This window comes from Brassica napus, chromosome C8, assembly GCF_020379485.1.
Source record: "Brassica napus cultivar Da-Ae chromosome C8, Da-Ae, whole genome shotgun sequence".
In the NCBI taxonomy this organism is placed as follows: Eukaryota; Viridiplantae; Streptophyta; class Magnoliopsida; order Brassicales; family Brassicaceae; genus Brassica; species Brassica napus.
Window position 1 is genome coordinate 24,027,216 of NC_063451.1, and position 17,715 is coordinate 24,044,930.

Here is a 17,715-nt window from a genome sequence, read left to right on the forward strand (position 1 = left end):
ATTCCGAGGAAATTCTGAGGAAAACCTTATATTCCTCAGAATTCCGTCGGAATATTCCGAGGAAATACCGAGGAACTAGTGTTTGGGGTTTGAAAACATCAATTTTTTTTGCCGTATTTCATTTCTTATACAATTGTAATGCATACCATTGAGGATTCTTTGTATAGATGAGCATAAACCATGAAATAACAAATTTCAAAACGAATTGAAAGTATTCCCTTTACCGTTCATTAAAGTGTATAAGTGTTTCTCTTATGTTGTGGGGATTTCGTTCATACAATCGGAAAAGTGTTTATTATAGGGTAAGAAACAAATTTTTGACTTCATAATCAGTCTAAGACACTTAATAAGGGTTATATAAGTGTTATTCAAACCGCAAAACGTTGTTTTCGGTTTAAAACCCCTATTTCCTCGGAATATTCAGAGGAAATTCTGAGGAAACCCTTATCTTCTTCAGAATTTCGTCGGAATATTCCGAGGAAATACTGAGGAACTAGTGTTTGGGGTTTCAAAACATCAATTTTTTTCCGTATTTCATTTCTTATACAATTGTAATGCATACCATTGAGGATTCTTTGTATAGATGAGCATAAACCATGAAATAACAAATTTCAAAACGAATTGAAAGTATTCCCTTTACCGTTCATTAAAGTGTATAAGTGTTTCTCTTATGTTGTGGGGATTTCGTTCATACAATCGGAAAAGTGTTTATTATAGGGTAAGAAACAAATTTTTGACTACATAATAAGTCTAAGACACTTAATAAGGGTTATATAAGTGTTATTCAAACCGAAAAACGTTGTTTTCGATTTAAAAACCTTGTTTCCTCGAAAAAGCCTCGGAATATTCCGAGGAAATTCTGAGGAAAAACAAATTTCTCGGTATTTCTTTAAAAAAAAAAATTCAATGGTAGTCTGTTTCCGAGTCGTCATCACTAGATGAATCTGAATCTGGATCTTGGTGAAACTTTCCAATCACTGGTTCATCCTCTACGTGAACGACGGCTTCCTCTCCGAAGTCGGTTAAATCGACTATAAGGCCAACTCCAGCTAAATCTTCTGCTGCACTTAAGTTGCCGGATGTGCTTGGTTGTAGTGGGTCTTCCCTGGGGGTACTTGATATAACAAACCTGTAACATTTAGAAAATTATTAGTAAAATTATAAATTAATACACATGATGATGAATCATTCTGAATAATTAACATTTAATTACCTGATCGGCCTGAGAAGCAAGAATGAAAGGATCATAATATTACAGCTTTCGCCTCGAATTTACTGATGTAACACCAAATGCATCTGTTCTCACATCTCGATCTGGAGTGTTGTCGTGCCAATCACAATAGAAAACAATACAGCGCAATCCAACCATGCCCAAATACTTGATTTCCAAAATCTCATGTATGTGTCCGTAGTATACATCATCTCCTGATGCAGAACAAACGCCAGCATCATAAGTCGTACTCGAACGTCTCCTCTTCTGAGTTGTGAATGCATATCCTCGAGTACAAAATCTCGGATATGACTTCACAACAAAGTTTGGTCCAACGACCATCTCACGTATCCAATCGTCAAATGTTTCACCTCTGGTCAAACCAGCAGACACCTATTAATAGCACATATATATATATATTATATCAATAAATGTGAATTAGTATAAATATGTGATAAAATATATTTTAATTTGTTTAAAGCACTCACATAAGTAAACATCCATCCAGTAAATTCTCTCTGCTTCATTTCTTCTAGTTCGTCCTCTGTGGCGTATATATACTCGAACCGCTTTTCTGCCATGAAAATCATGTATATGATGACAATAATGTAATTAATTAAGATTTAAATTTCAACTTGTTAAAATAAAATTTTGTAAGCTAATTTATTTACCTCTCATATTGAAGAACGTCTTCGCAGTTGGTGAGCAAATATGTTTGCAAATGACTGCGCTCATGCTCAGTAAGTCGACGGTCCTTTGGTTTTCCGCTAAGTCGTCCAACGTCTGTGAAAATGTCTGGAACCGTAACATGATATGTTGCCCGTTCGCCTCTATCATCATGCCGAGCAGGTCTTCTGTTTTTGGTCTGAACTTCTGTTGGAAAGTAGTACTCGGCAAAGTTTGAAGTTTCTTGATTGATCATCTGTGCGACTATAGAACCTTCCACCCTACTTAAAATTTTCACCATCTTCTTCAAATGGAACATATACCGCTCATACAGATACATCCATCTATACTGCACAGGACCACCAAGTACCAATTCTCTTGTCAGGTGAATAACAAGATGCTCCATAACATCAAAAAATGAGGGAGGAAATATCTTCTCAAGGTTGCACTGAATCACGGCTATGTTAGTCTTCAAATTTTCAATACCTTCAAGAGTCACTGATCTCGTGCATAAATCGCGGAAGAAACCACTTATCCCTGCAATTGCTTCATGAACATTTCGTGGTAATAGTTCCTTGAAGGCGAACGGAAGGAGGCGCTGCATCATTACATGGCAATCGTGGCTTTTCAAGCCAGTAAACTTTCCTTCCTTTCTGTCGATACAGTTACGCAAATTTGATGCGTAACCGTCTGGAAATTCTACATCGTTTGAAATCCAATCAAAGAACGCATATTTTCCCTCTGCATCAAGTAGGTATATGGGAAAAGGAGCCCTACCATTCTCATCAACATGAAGTTCTGAACGAGCACATATATCGACTAAATCCAGTCTTGACTTCAAATTATCCTTTGTTTTACCTTGAACATTAAGGATCGTGTTCATGAGATTGTCAAAAAAGTTCTTCTCAATATGCATGACATCTAAATTATGCCTTAGCAGATGATCCTCCCATTATGGCAGATCCCAGAAAATACTTTTTTTGTGCCAGTTATGTAGTTCTCCAACAGCATCTACCGGAAAACGCTCATGTCCACCGACGTCTGGCGTCCTTTCTGCACCAAAATCTCTTAGTTTTATCTTCAAATCTTTCCCACAAATTTCCGGAGGTGGACTGTCAAACACCCTCTTGTTCTTCGTAAACAAATTCCTACTCCTACGATATGGATGATCAGGTGGTAGGAATCTCCTGTGACAGTCAAACCAACACGTTTTCCTTCCGTGTTTTAGTTGGAAAGCATCAGTGTTATCTTGACAATATGGACATGATAGCCTTCCATGCGTTGTCCATCCAGACAACATACCATATGCTGGAAAATCACTTATTGTCCACATTAGTACTGCCCGCATTTGAAAGTTTTCTTTACACGAAACATCGTATGTTTCAGCACCTTGAGCCCATAGTTGTTGTAACTCATATATTAGTGGCTGAAGAAACACATCAAGTGATCTCTTAGGATGCTCTAGTCCGGGAACGAGAATCGAGAGAAACAAAAAATCTCTTCGCAAGCACAAGTTTGGGGGTAGGTTGTATGGTGTAAGAATGACGGGCCATAGAGAATATTGTCTTCCACTCTTGCCAAACGGACTGAAACCATCAGTACATAATCCAAGGTAGACATTTCTTCTCTCATACGAAAAGTCGGGATACTTTGATTGGAAATGCTTCCACGCTTTTGCATCTGAAGGATGTCTGATCTCACCATCTGTTGAGTGCTCTGCATGCCATCTCATTGGTTGCGCTGTGCGTTCAGACAGATACAACCTCTGCAACCTTTCCGTCAAAGGCAAATACCACATCCTTTTATATGGCACTCGTATCTTTATAACGAGGCTTTCCACAAAATTTGCATGTACCCCGCTGTTCATCCGCCCTCCAATAAATCATGCAGTTGTCGCTGTATACATCTATAACCTGATACGATAAACCAAGACCAGCTACGAGTTTCTGAACCTCGTAGTATGAACCAGGAGCTACATTATCCTCGGGTAGAATACCTTTTACAAAATCAGCAATCGCATCCACACAGTCTTCAGCCAAATTATAATCTGTTTTAATGCCCATCAATCTTGTAGCAGATGATAAAGCTGAATGACCATCTCTGCAACCTTCGTACAATGGTTGCTTTCCAGCATCCAACATATCATAAAATCTCCTAGCTTGTGCATTGGGTAAATTTTCCCCTCTAAAATGATCATTTACCATCTGCTCAGTACCTACACCATAATCTACATCCGTTCTAATTGGTTCTTCTAATCTAATGGCTGAGGTTCGCTAGTACTACCATGTTCATAATCAGTTTCCCCATGATGATACCAAATTTTGTAACTTCGTGTAAACCCACTCAAATATAGATGAGTCCAAACATCCCACTCTTTAATAACCTTTCTATTTTTACAATTAGAGCAAGGACATCTTAACATACATGTTTTTGCTTCCGGTTGTCGGTGAACTAACCCCATGAATTCGGTTATACCTCATTGGTATTCTTCCGTAAGCAATCTCGTGTTCGGATCCAAATGAGGTCGATCGATCCAAGAACGAAAATAATTTGAAGAAGACATGTTTTTTATGAATCAAATTCGTGTGTAAAGAGAGTAAGAGGGAGGATGAAGATATGGAGTGAATGAAGAGGAAGAGGGGTGCTTGTATTTATAGTTGAAATCCTGCCGACAGACCGAGGAAATTCCGACAGAATTCCGACGGAAACGGCTAGTTCGTCGGAATTTCCTCGGAATTTTTAAAATCCCCCAACGGCTCTCTAACGGCTATAATATATTCTCGGAATTCATAGGTTTTTTCCGAGAAATACGTTTTTCCTCGGTATTCCATAAGAATATTCCGACGGATTTGTATTTCCTCGGAATTCCGTCGGTATATTCCGAGGAAATTCCTCGGGATATTCCGAGGATTTCATTTTCCGTCGGAATGTCCGTCAGAATACCTCTGTTTTCTTGTAGTGGTTTGTTTAGGTTTTGGATACTTTCATTTTTACTTATCTTGTAATCCCCTATATAAAGGGAACACTTATTCATTAATGAAAGACAGAAACATTCATCTCTAAATCTATTGTTTCACAACACGTTATCAGCACGGGCCTCTAAACTCCCTGAGCAAATCGAAAAAATCCTAAACCTAAAACCTAGCCGGCGACCTTGAACCCTAACCCGACGAACCCTAATCTGTTTTTGCAAGCGTTCCAACTCGTGTTCATCCGATCAAACCCAGCCCTAAGGTGTTTTTGATACTAGACGAACACAATTCTCAGCTTGCATCCCGGACAGCTACAGCTCGCATTCCCCGATCAGCCAGCTCGCGACCCGACAGCGATCAGCTCGCGCGACTTCAACTCCAGCTCGTTCCAGCTCGCGTCCGTTCGAGGTTCTCTTGGTGGTCCGGTTTCTACAATATGCAAACAAAAGGTAACCATAATTCTAAGAACATGAGAATTGAATTTGGATTGTTTGTAAAGATTGAAACCCTAAAACTAATCTCTAAGATAAAACCCTAGGATAATAGATCAAACCCTAAAAGAGTAAATCGGAGCTCGAATAAGTCCGATCCCCTAAACCCCAAATCGAGATTGATCCATTGATCAATTAAAATCATAACCTTAAAGGTTTTGAATCTCAAATCAAATCCCTTTGATCAAAGATCATAGTTTCGAAATCCCTAAAACCCTAAATTGGAAAATCGGTTTTTAATTTTGATTTGAAACTTAATTGTTTGTTTGATCACCTAGAAATATTGATTAGGATTGTTTAAACCTGAATCTGAATTGCTAGACTTGGTTAAAACCCTAATGATCTAGTTTTTATCACTTTGAAATAGATTGTGGCCTTAATACATTCTAGGTTAAAATTGTTCTAGACCATCATCCGTGGCCGTGTGGCCTTGTTGCATCCATATCCGAACCTGATCACTACTGATTGATTGCAATTGAACTTAGATCTAATTCTAGGGATGATGTTGAATTGAACTAAATAGCCGTGTGGTTTGTTCCATTACTTGGCCGATTGGTTTGTCTTGATTGAATCATGAACTGATAGAAACCAACCGCTTTAGGAATGCAATTACATTTAAAACTATATGCATTAACCCTAAATTGAATCTTGGCCGTGTGGCTTCTACTTGGCCGTGTGGCTTCTTCTTGGCCGTAAGGCATATACTTGGCCATTAGGCTTTACTTGAATGTTTTTAAAACTAAAAACCTTATTTCTAAAAGACCTATATTATCTATGATTTCAGATGTCGAAAATCAATAACTTGGATTTTGTTGCCCTAAATGTCTCTGGAGACAATTACCTTCAATGGGCACTTGATACCAAGATCATATTGAAATCCAAAGGTCTCGGTGAATGTATCACCGAGGACAACAACTCAAATGAGAAAGATATTTACAGAGCCATCTTGATCATTCGTCACCATCTAGCTGAGAGTCTCAAGGATCAATACCTAACCATTGAGAATCCACTAGAGCTTTGGAACGAATTGAAATCGAGATATGATCACCAGAGAACGGTGATCTTACCAAAGGCTCGGTCTGATTGGAGGGATCAAAGTTGAAACTGTGTGGTGAAAGTATTACGGATCAGGATATGCTTGAGAAAACCTTTTTCACTTTCAACACAAGCAATATGCTGTTACAACAACAGTACAGAGAGAAAGGTTTTAAGACCTATGCTGATCTTATTTCTTGTCTCTTGCTTACTGAGCAGAATAATGAGTTATTAATGAGAAACAGTGAGATGAGACATGTTGGCTCAGCAGCACCTCCTGAAGCACACAACACTGAGGACGATAAAGAGTCCCACCATGTCCAAGGAAACGGCTATTATGGCTGTGGTCGAGGAAGTAGATACGGACGTTGCCGTGGCCGAGGTTTCTCTGGCCGCAGACGAGGTAATCAGAATGGACGAGATCATGGACATGATCGTGGCTCATTTGGACGAGGCCATGGTCGTGGACGTGGATCTTCGTTTAAGCCTCAACACTCGACCAAATTAAGTAAATCAGTGTGCCATAGATGTGGAATGGACAATCATTGGGATAAGACTTGTAGAACTCCAAAGCATCTTGTTGAGCTTTATCAAGAGAGTTTGAAAGGGAAGATCCTGAAGCCCATATGGTTTGTCAAGACAATGAAAAAGATTTTGATCATGACAAGGACGATCTTATGGATTATGAAACTTCGGATTGTCTTAAAGACTGAAGTGATTTCGACATTATAATCTGATTTCTATGTTTTGGTGTTTTTAAATTCTATGTTGTCTTTTATTTAAACTTGTTTTAAAGACCTATATAATAAAATAAAAGTTTTCCTTATATATATGAAGTCTCTAAGTTGCATCCTTTTGAATTTTGTTTTAGAGATGAACGAGAACAAGGATGTACTCGTTGTGGACAGTGGCTCAAGCCACACGATTCTTAAAGATAAGAGATACTTCATAAATCTAACTCTTAAAAACGCCAACATCTCAACCATTGCGGGTATTGCCAGCCTCATAGAGGGGCACAACTAGGCTAGTATCATGTTGCCTATGGGTACACATCTTGAGATATCAGATGCCTTGTATTCACCCAACTCTATGAGAAGTCTATTACGCTTTAAAGACATTCAAATGAATGAATTTCATATTGAAACCAAGGGCGAGGGAAACAAAGAATCTCTTCAAATTTTTGAACTCGTCCATGGAAATAAGAAAGTCGTAGAATCCATACCCGCACTATCTACTGGTCTTTACCACACTAAAGTCAGTATGATCGAAGCTAATGCCATTTTTAATAAAGAGGCAATCGAAAACTTCATTTTGTGGCACAACCGGCTAGGTCATCCCGGGTCGTCCATGATGCGTAAACTGATTATGAACTCGAACGGCCATTCCCTTAAAGAGAAACGAGTCATCCCTAAGCACCTATCTTGTGTTGCTTGTTCCCAAGGGAAACTCATTTCTAGGCCATCACCAGTTAAAGTCACTAAAGAGACTATAAACTTTCTGGAAAGAATTCAAGGAGACATTTGTGGACCAATACATCCACCTTGTGGAACGTTTAGATATTTCATGGTCCTCATAGATGCGTCCACTAGATGGTCGCATGTCTGTCTCCTATCGACCAGGAACTTGGCCTTTGCCAGGTTGCTTGCTCAAATAATTCGATTACGAGCACACTTTCCAGATTTTCCATTAAAGACTATACGTTTTGATAATGCTGGTGAGTACACTTCCCAAGCATTTAATGACTACTGTATGTCTATAGGGGTAAGTGTGGATCACTCCGTGGCACATGTACATACACAAAACGGCTTGGCCGAGTCATTTATAAAATGCATACAGCTCATAGCTCGACCATTACTCATGAGGTCGAGACTTCCGGTCTCAGCGTGGGGACATGCGGTCCTTCACGCGGCCGAGCTCATACGCATCAGGCCATCAAGTGAACATAAATATTCCTCATTACAATTACTTACGGGTCATGAACCAGACGTATCCCATCTTAAGACATTCGGCTGTGCCGTTTATGTTCCTATAGCTCCACCACAGAGAACAAAGATGGGACCTCAAAGGAGGATGGGGATATATGTCGGATTTGATTCCCCCACTATTTTAAAATATTTTGAGCCAACTACGGGTGATTTGTTTAAGGCCAGATATGCGGATTGTCATTTTAATGAATCCGAACATCCGACCTTAGGGGGAGATAGCAGCAAAATGATAAAAGAAATTTCATGGAATCAAACATCCATTTCTTGGCAAGATCCTCGAACTCAAGTGTGTGATCTTGAAGTTCAAAAGATTATACATTTACAAAAGCTAACTAATCAATTGCCAGTTTCTTTTGCTGACCCGAAAAGTGTGACCAAGCCATACATACCTGCTGATAATGCACCAATAAGAATTGATGTTCAAGAGGGACACAATCAAGTTGCTACAGAGTCTAGCCAGCGTGTGAAACGTGGTAGACCAATAGGTTCCAAAGATAAGAACCCTCGGAAAATAAAGAAAGGTGCAACCGAGGTTCATAAGACACCAGACACGGCCGCGGCCGATCAAGCCCGTGATGTGGCCGCGACCAACCCGACTTTAGACATGGCCGGACCTGATGCCACTAAAGTGGCCGGCCCTGATGTGCCAAATAATGATATTTGGGACGCCAAGATTCATGGTACTAATGGAGCAGATAATAATGAGATCTCAATGAACTATTTCTTGTCTGGGAAACAGTGGAACAGAAAACATGTCGACATGGATGATTTATTTGCTTATGAAGTAGCACTTGAACTTATGGATAATGAGGATCAAGAACCCACGTCTATATATGCATGCATACAAAGATCAGATTGGCTTAAGTGGAAAGAAGCCATAAACGTGGAGTTAGAATCACTGAGAAAGAGAGGTGTGTTTGGTCCAATAATCCGAACACCTCATGATATTAAACCAGTGGGATACAAATGGGTTTTTGTGAGAAAGAGAAATGAGAAAGGAGAAGTCGTGAGGTATAAAGCCCGGCTTGTTGCACAAGGATTCTCACAGAGACCTGAAATAGATTATGAGGAGACATACTCCCCTATGGTGGATGCTACGACCTTCAGATTTTTGATAAGTCTGGCCGTGAGAGAGGGTCTGAATTTGCGGTTAATGAATGTTGTAACCGCATACCTTTATGGTCCACTGGATAATGACATCTATATGAAAGTCCCAGAGGGTATTGAATTGAAAAACAAAGAGAGTTCTCGAGACCAACATTGTATTAAGTTGGAAAAATCTCTTTATGGACTGAAACAATCCAGACGGATGTGGTACAATAGACTCAGTGAGTACCTAGTAAAAGAGGGATATAGAAATGATCCTATCAGTCCATGTATTTTCATAAAGAAATTCGAAAATCAAGGGTTCGTGATCATAGCTGTGTATGTTGATGATCTGAACATCCTTGGAACCTCTGGTGAGATTTCCCAAACCGTTGAGTACCTTAAGAAAGAATTTGAGATGAAAGATCTCGGGAAAACAAAATTTTGTTTGGGATTAAAGCTTGAGTACATAAGTGATGGTATCCTTGTGCATCAGAAGGCATACACAGAGAAAATACTCAAGAGGTTTAACATGGCCGATTGCCATCCTCTGACCAGTCCCATGGTCGTGAGATCACTCGGCCTGGACACTGACCCATTCTGTCCCAAGATGGACGATGAGGATGTCCTTGGTCCCGAAATGCCTTACCTCAGTGCCATTGGAGCTTTGATGTATTTGGCAACTCATACACAGCCTGATATAGCCTTTGCCGTGAATCTCATGTCCAGGTTCAGTTCCTGTCCGATCCTTAGGCACTGGAACGGGATCAAACATGTTCTTCGTTACCTACAAGAAACGAAAGACTTGGTTATGTTTTATACTAACCATAATAAGGATGGTTTAGTTGGCTTTTCTGATGCTGGATATTTATCAGATCCACATCAAGCTCAATCACAGACAGGATATGTATTTACACATGGAGGTACGGCCATATCATGGTGTTCCATGAAACAGACCATCGCGGCCACATCATCCAATCATTCGGAAATACTAGCCATTCATGAGGCCAGCCGCGAGGTCGTTTGGTTGAGGTCGATGACCCAACATATCAGATCAGATTGTGGGATGGTCGAGTGGAAAGAGCCGACCATTATCTTTAAGGACAATGCGGCTTGCATTGCTCAGCTCAAAGATGGTTATATCAAAGGGGATAGGACAAAACATATTTTGCCTAAGTTCTTCTTTACCCATGATTTGCAAAAGACCGGAGAGGTCAACATGATCCAAGTACGGTCTAGTGATAACTCGGCCGATTTATTCACTAAGGCACTTCCGACCTGTACATTCAGGAAGCTCACGCATCAGATTGGGATGCGTAGGCTGAAAGACCTCCACTGAGGTTCTCATCAGGGGGAGTAGTACGTGTTGTACTCTTTTTCCTTCATCATGTTTTTGTCCCACTGTGTTTTTCATGATAAGGTTTTAATGAGGCAACATTAAGCGTATTACAATCCCTGTATGGTTATGGCATCCAAGGGGGAGTGTTATAAATCAATTGATGGATGTCCATAACCGGCCCGGTTCATAAACCGGCCGATCCGCAGGAGAGAGAGAGAGGAGAGAGAGTCGGCCTATTGAGGAGAGAGAGAGGCGGCCACATACATGTTTTCCTTTTTCTTGTATGATTAGGATTTCCTTTCTTTGTAATCTTTCTATATTATGTATTAGTAGTCTTTCCTAATCCTAGTTGGTTTAGGTTTTGGATACTTTTCTTTTTACTTATCATGTAATCCCCTATATAAAGGGAACACTTATTCATTAATGAAAGACAGAAACATTCAGCTCTAAATCTATTGTTTCACAACAGATTCTTATAACTTGGTGATCGATCAATATCATTTACTACAAACAAACTAAACGATTACCTAAGTTAGACTGGTCGAAGCTTTTTTCTCTCTCCTTCCCTGTTCTCTCTCAAACATCTTTCACGGGGAGAGATGAGAATCAAGCTTTTGTTTTGATGTTCTGATCAATAGATCAGATTTTTTTGGTATGTAAAATAGTGTTCGATCTTTTGATCGATTCTCTTTTTTCTTTGGCGATTTCTCTTTTCCTTTGAGGAATTAGTTTCGCTTTGGGCGATTTTGTTGTGTATTTTCAAAACTGGGTGGGATTGATCTTCATGTTCTTCAAGTTTTCATATTTCCTAACCTGTTTTGGAATCAAATAAAGTCAAGTTGAGTTCTTCTCCTTCCATGTTGAATGTTTATGCCGGTTGATTGGGAGGTTGGATTTTCTCATTGTTAGACAAGCTTGGCTCTTGAATCGGAAGTGGTATCTGTGTTCAGGAGTAGTCTCCACGAAGATTAAGAAACAAGATTTGGATCACGCTTTGTAGGTTCAGGACAGATGCGAGATGAGTTGGAGGTGCCATATGGGTTAGTGTTCTAACAAGTTTCTATCCTTTTCTTCAAAAGTTCTTCCCTGAGATTAAAATCTAACAATTCGAAAAGAAGATCTTGCGATTGACGGAGAACGAAGGTGGAAGAACATGCAAGCAGGCTCACACAAGTTCGAGATGGGATTGCTGGTTTTCCAGCGAAGATTCCAGCACCGCCTTCTTCGTTCTCGTCTGAATAAACACTGCCACGTATCGACCACGTGTCAATCATGCTTTCATTGTTATCTGTGTGGTTTATATGGGCTTTGTTTCGGGCTAACTTTTAAGCTGGCTCTGTTTGTAAATTGCCCATGGGGCTTCGTTTAATAAAACGAAAAGTTGACAAAAAAATCTAAACGATTACCTAGATTTTAGCACATATGGAAAACACAATGTCTTTTTCAATATCATTTTCACACTATTATTTATTCCAATTAAGAATCCAACTCGGGCAACAGTCCATGCAAATTTTAAAGCAATCTCAAATTATTGGAAATATAAATAGCACGCTCATACAAAATATGGTAACCAAATATGCTTAATTAATAGGAATAGTACCTATATTTTAAATTTGCAAAATTATTGAAATATGATTCATTAATATGCCGCAAGGTTTTTAGTACGTGTGGGGTTAATTATGATATTTTTGGATTTTTAAAAATGGACCTGTTCAGATATTTAGATCGGCTCCAATAAGGTTTAGTATCCTAATTTTCAGATTAGTTCCAGATCGGTTTTTCGGGTATGGATATTATTTCCAAGCGTTATAGGTTATCAAAAATTTAAACACATAGTCTTAGAAAAAAAGAAATTAATATGGAAGATAAAAAGAAAATAATCTCGAGCTTAAAAGCACGGATCAAAATCTAATTGTAAGGATGACCTTAACGCTCCCTTTAGAATCGAATCCATTAAGCTGGTTCAAAAGTTCCAACATAGTTCTTTGGATCTCACGCTACCCTCCTGAGTTAGCATCATACCTGTTTTATCACAATCTCACATCAGTTTACTGATAATAGGTTATGGAACATGTTTCCGTGCAACATCAGGGTGTAAGTTATTGAATTACAGCTTCGTACCAACAGCATCGATCTCGCCTATGAAGACGCTTGATGGTGAAAGGTCATCGGCAACTCTGAAAAGCTCCCTCACAAGCTTGGGACCATCTCCCAAATACTTCTGAATCAGTTCACTACCAACAACTATCAAGAAAGTAGCTGATGTAGAGTTCACCACCGCCTGAAAGAAGACAAAGATACAAGAGTTCACTCCCTCAAAAGTAAAATAAGAACATGCACGAAACAAACAAACACAAAACCCACCAAATTGCAACACTTACATATTTATTACCAAAAAAAGAAGTCACTAGACGAATCAAAGAGTTTGTTTTTCACTTCTTCGCTGCGCTTATATGTTTACTGGCCCACTTTGATTTAAAATCCATACCAACACATTGGACTCATAGCCCATTGAGTGCGCCAGTGACCGCCCGGACCTAGGTATCCCCGACTCTGTATATCCGGTTTCCTAATGCCTGTCACCGCCCGAACCTAGGTAGCAGGAGTGAGACATGTGTACACTATGGCTATGGAGTAGTCAAACTCCGATTAGTTTGCCCTATAGTCAAACTCCGATTAGTTTGCCGATAAGGGAGCTCCCAGAGAAACAACTTTCTCACTATTCTCCAGTGACATTCAGTGACTAGTTGTTCATGTTAAAGACTAACAATCATATAACATAATGCTTAATCGAAGAAACATGTTCAAGTGCTCGTATCCATATCTTTTATATACTAAAGCGCAAATCGCTTGGCGAATCAGATACTGCTATGCGGAAATTCTTTTTAAAAAATTAAAAAAATCAATTGACATGCAGAATTTTTTTAAAAACAATAAAAAAACAATTGAATTTTTCTCCAACACTTGGCAAAGTTTTATTAAAAAATATTCTCCTATTTTTCTGCATTGTACATCTTCAACTACCTATATTCCTATTTTTTCTTAAAAAAATTCAAGTTTACTTATATTTTTTGAAACTATTTTATTATATCTTATATAAATGAATCTACTTTATTCTACATATTGTATCTCTAACACAAGCATCGTATCTTCAAACATGAAACTCTAAATTTTGACATTTCACGATCGTCAAGAATTCAAGGTTAGTGTTTCTCTAAATTGTACCCAGGGCAAAGCTTTACATAAAACAAACAATCATTGCAGTACTCCAACTGTCTCCAGCACATCTCTCTTCTTCTTTTTTTTTTGGAAAAAAGTCTACAACACATCGTCAAAAAGAAAAATTAAGTGTTCCATTGTTATCGATCTTAGTTTTGCTGCAACAATAATATAAGTTCATGTTTTTATGAAGGATTATTTTCACCCATGTGAATCCATAATCAATATTATTATTACCTTTTCTACGCTTATTAATATGAATTTAGATATCAATTTTTCTGTGTTTCAAAAAAATATATATCAATTTTTCTATGAGTTTTTGTCTATTAAATTTTAAAAGATTCTTTTATATATTTTCTATAAATTAATTTAACAATAAAAAAAGAGAAACATGGATAACTACCCACGTTTTATCATACAAACTAATATAAAAAAAAACACAAATTTCCTAATTATTCTTAACTTACCACCATCACCGCACGATCAATCATGAAGTTAGTTTACATATTATTATTTTTTGAACAAAGTTAGTTTATATATTATTCTCTTTATCTTTTTCACTATCGTTTCATCGCTCTCTCTTTTTCACCATCATTTCATCTCTCTCTCTCTCTTTTCACCATTGCCAATTCTAAAACACTCTTGATGCAGGGTTATGTTTTGTTTTCTATCAATTTTCTTAGAATAATTCTTTTCTTCTTCTCTAATACATAATCCTTTCTATCTTTCTGCAGAACTTAGGTTGAAGATGCCATTGGAGTCTACTCATATTTCCCATCTCAATTCATCTAAAAAGAATGGAAAATCAGAGTGCGGTCTGTCGAATTTTGGGACTACTATCCCAAACATAAACTTGAAGTTGTTCTCTGGATGAAAGCTATCCTTGTGGATGAAAAGGTACATACACTTTGATGAAATGAAACACACACTTTAAATTTAAAAAACTGATACAAGTTTATAACTACTCTTTTTTGCATGATTCACATTGAAGATGTCAATTGAATTTTCTCAGCTTAGTTCTTCGAAAAACAAATAAAAATCAAAGCATTGTCAACAACATTGAGGTAATAATAAGTTTTTACGACTCTGTTATATAAATGATTTTTAAGATAGATTACTACTTTCTCTTTCTTTCTTTTTTTCCTTTTGACAAAAAAAAAAGAGATTGCTTAGTAACAAATCAGTTTTCTTTTCGGTGGCTTATTTTTAGGAAGACGAAATAGACAACGAATGTGAGCATTTTGATATTTTTATTTCAGTTAGCTATGAAAAAATTTCAATGTTTTTGAGTTTAATTTTCTTTACAGAGAAGTTTTGGTTATTATGTCTATTGTAGGGCAAAATAAAGGCTAGGTCATCTTCATACCACCGAAGAACGTGAAAATGACATTGGTAACTAGATTAATGTCAATTGTTAATAAAACTATTTTAGTTAATCATAATAACTGTTATGCAGATTATTACTTTGTCATTTTACATGTTAGTTCTGCTAATCGAATTACTTTTTTTTCAAAAATAAAAAACTGTTAATCAATTTACATTCATGTTTCTTCTGTTATATAGTGCTAAGATACATGTGATTTTCTTAAATATATTTTTTTGGTCATTAGATTTGCAGATTTATCTGCAGATGAAGATAGTAGCACTCGAAGGGAAAATAGTTGTTTCAAAACTATTTGGATTAGTCTTTTAGTTTCTTTAGTTACGTGTATTTTTTTGTTACTAAAGTCAATTATTTTGTTGTTGTCAATATATATTTCCAAAATAACACTTAACTATAATTGATTTAGTACATGTAAGCATTGAGACTTGACTACATATGTAAATGTAACTGTTTTTATACATACAATGTTTAGATTTATGTTTTACTTGGACGATATACATAGAAGTATTTTTGACCGAGACAGTATTAGCTTTGAATACTTGTTATGGACACAGGACAAACTTTCGGGTTTTATGATTTTAATTTGAGTTTTTCCTTGTTTAGATTTATGTTTTACTTGGACGATATACATAGAAGTATTTTTGACCGAGACAGTATTAGCTTTGAATACTTGTTATGGACACAGGACAAACTTTCGGGTTTTATGATTTTAATTTGAGTTTATCCTTTCAGGTAACTAGTTTTTGAGGAGACCAAACCTAATGAAATATTTCTTGAAATAGACATGTGAGAACTTTTTCCGATATATGAGCATTTACGATAGTCATAAACGTTGACTGTGTTTTGACTTTTGACTTGTCAACTAATAAAATTATCAATTTTATTTTTTAACTATTTATCAGTGTCTATTAGCATATAATTATGTAACACTCTGTTCTAAAGTTTGTCTAAGACTTTGTAAATTTGTTTTAATCTCAATAAAATAACTCTCCGTAAAAAATCATCTTAAAATTATTTTGACATTTTATTAATATTTTAACACTCGCTCAATATCTTAAACATATTATCATATAAGATTACGCAAAACAGGCACATGACAAATAAGTGACAGTTGGAGTCACTTTGATGCATTTTCCACCTGGAAATTTTAAGTCAATGCAATGTTGATTGCAGTCTGGAAATTGCGAGCAGAGACCCTGCACAACGAGCCTACTCCTTCCAGCATCTTCTGCTTTTGCAGATTCTGAAAATTATAATTAAAACAAAAGTTTAGTGTATTATATAAAAACATAGAAGAATCTTTGGACTTGAATATTTTTTTGTCACTTTTTCGTCATTTACTTCGTATATAATATGATATATATAGTTATAAGTATGAAAGGAGGTATATAATACAAAGTCGTATATTAAAGAGAAGCAAACTATTTCTTCATACTTGGGATCAAGAGAACAACGAGACATAAGAACACAAGAAAAAAACATGTCTTTGATGAAGCCATGTTAATATTTTTGTTGTAGTTTGTATTGTGTTTTCTCTCTTCTTTTTCTCGATTTGTTTATGAAATTGAATAGCTTAAAATATTTAATATTTAATATATATATCCATATATATATATGACTTATCTCATACGTGTCTATGCGTATACTATACTCGGTAATATGTATTGTTGACTAAGATTATTTGCTTTGACTTATTGTTAGTTTCCTTTTAATATACTCTCTTCATTTTAATTTAGTTGTCATTGTAAAATAATTTTTTTTTTTCAAAATAAATATCATTTTAGAATTTTAATACAAAATTTATTAAATTTATATTTTATTCTATTTTTATATTGGTTGAAATGTAGTTAAATGTATTAGTAATAATATTTTATTTAATAAATATATAAAATTAAATGTTTTTAATATGTGTGCCTAACTCTAAGTCAATAATTAAAATTAAACGGATGGAATATATGACTTTGCATACGTGTCTGTGTATACTAATACTATACTTGGCCATATATATTGATGACTCATACAATTTGCTGTGACTTTGACTTTGACTATAACAAGATTACCATGAAATGAAATGATAGGGTATAATCAAAGGATTATTTGCTATCTAACCAAATTTGGAAGTCAAATTAAATAGATGACATTGATTTTGATATACTCTAACATTTACATCCAAAGTGAACTGGTAATAGTTTTTCAATTTATAGTTACCGGAAAACATAACATATCACAATTAATATATGGTCAGAAGTGACTGAAAACTATTTTATATAAAAGAAGAAAAAGACACTTACGTTACACCTATATTGACCACATACATTTACATGGAAT

General features: G+C 36.6%; 1 long non-coding RNA gene across 1 annotated transcript; it reads left to right on the plus strand.

Moving 5' to 3' along the window:
* The first annotated feature begins 13,847 nt into the window (after nt 1–13,847).
* LOC111210324 lies at nt 13,848–16,459 on the plus strand. Its single transcript, XR_002661668.2, has 4 exons — nt 13,848–14,900; nt 14,995–15,067; nt 15,340–15,395; nt 15,614–16,459. It is a non-coding gene; the product is annotated as an uncharacterized LOC111210324 (long non-coding RNA).
* Nucleotides 16,460–17,715: the final 1,256 nt, after the last annotated feature.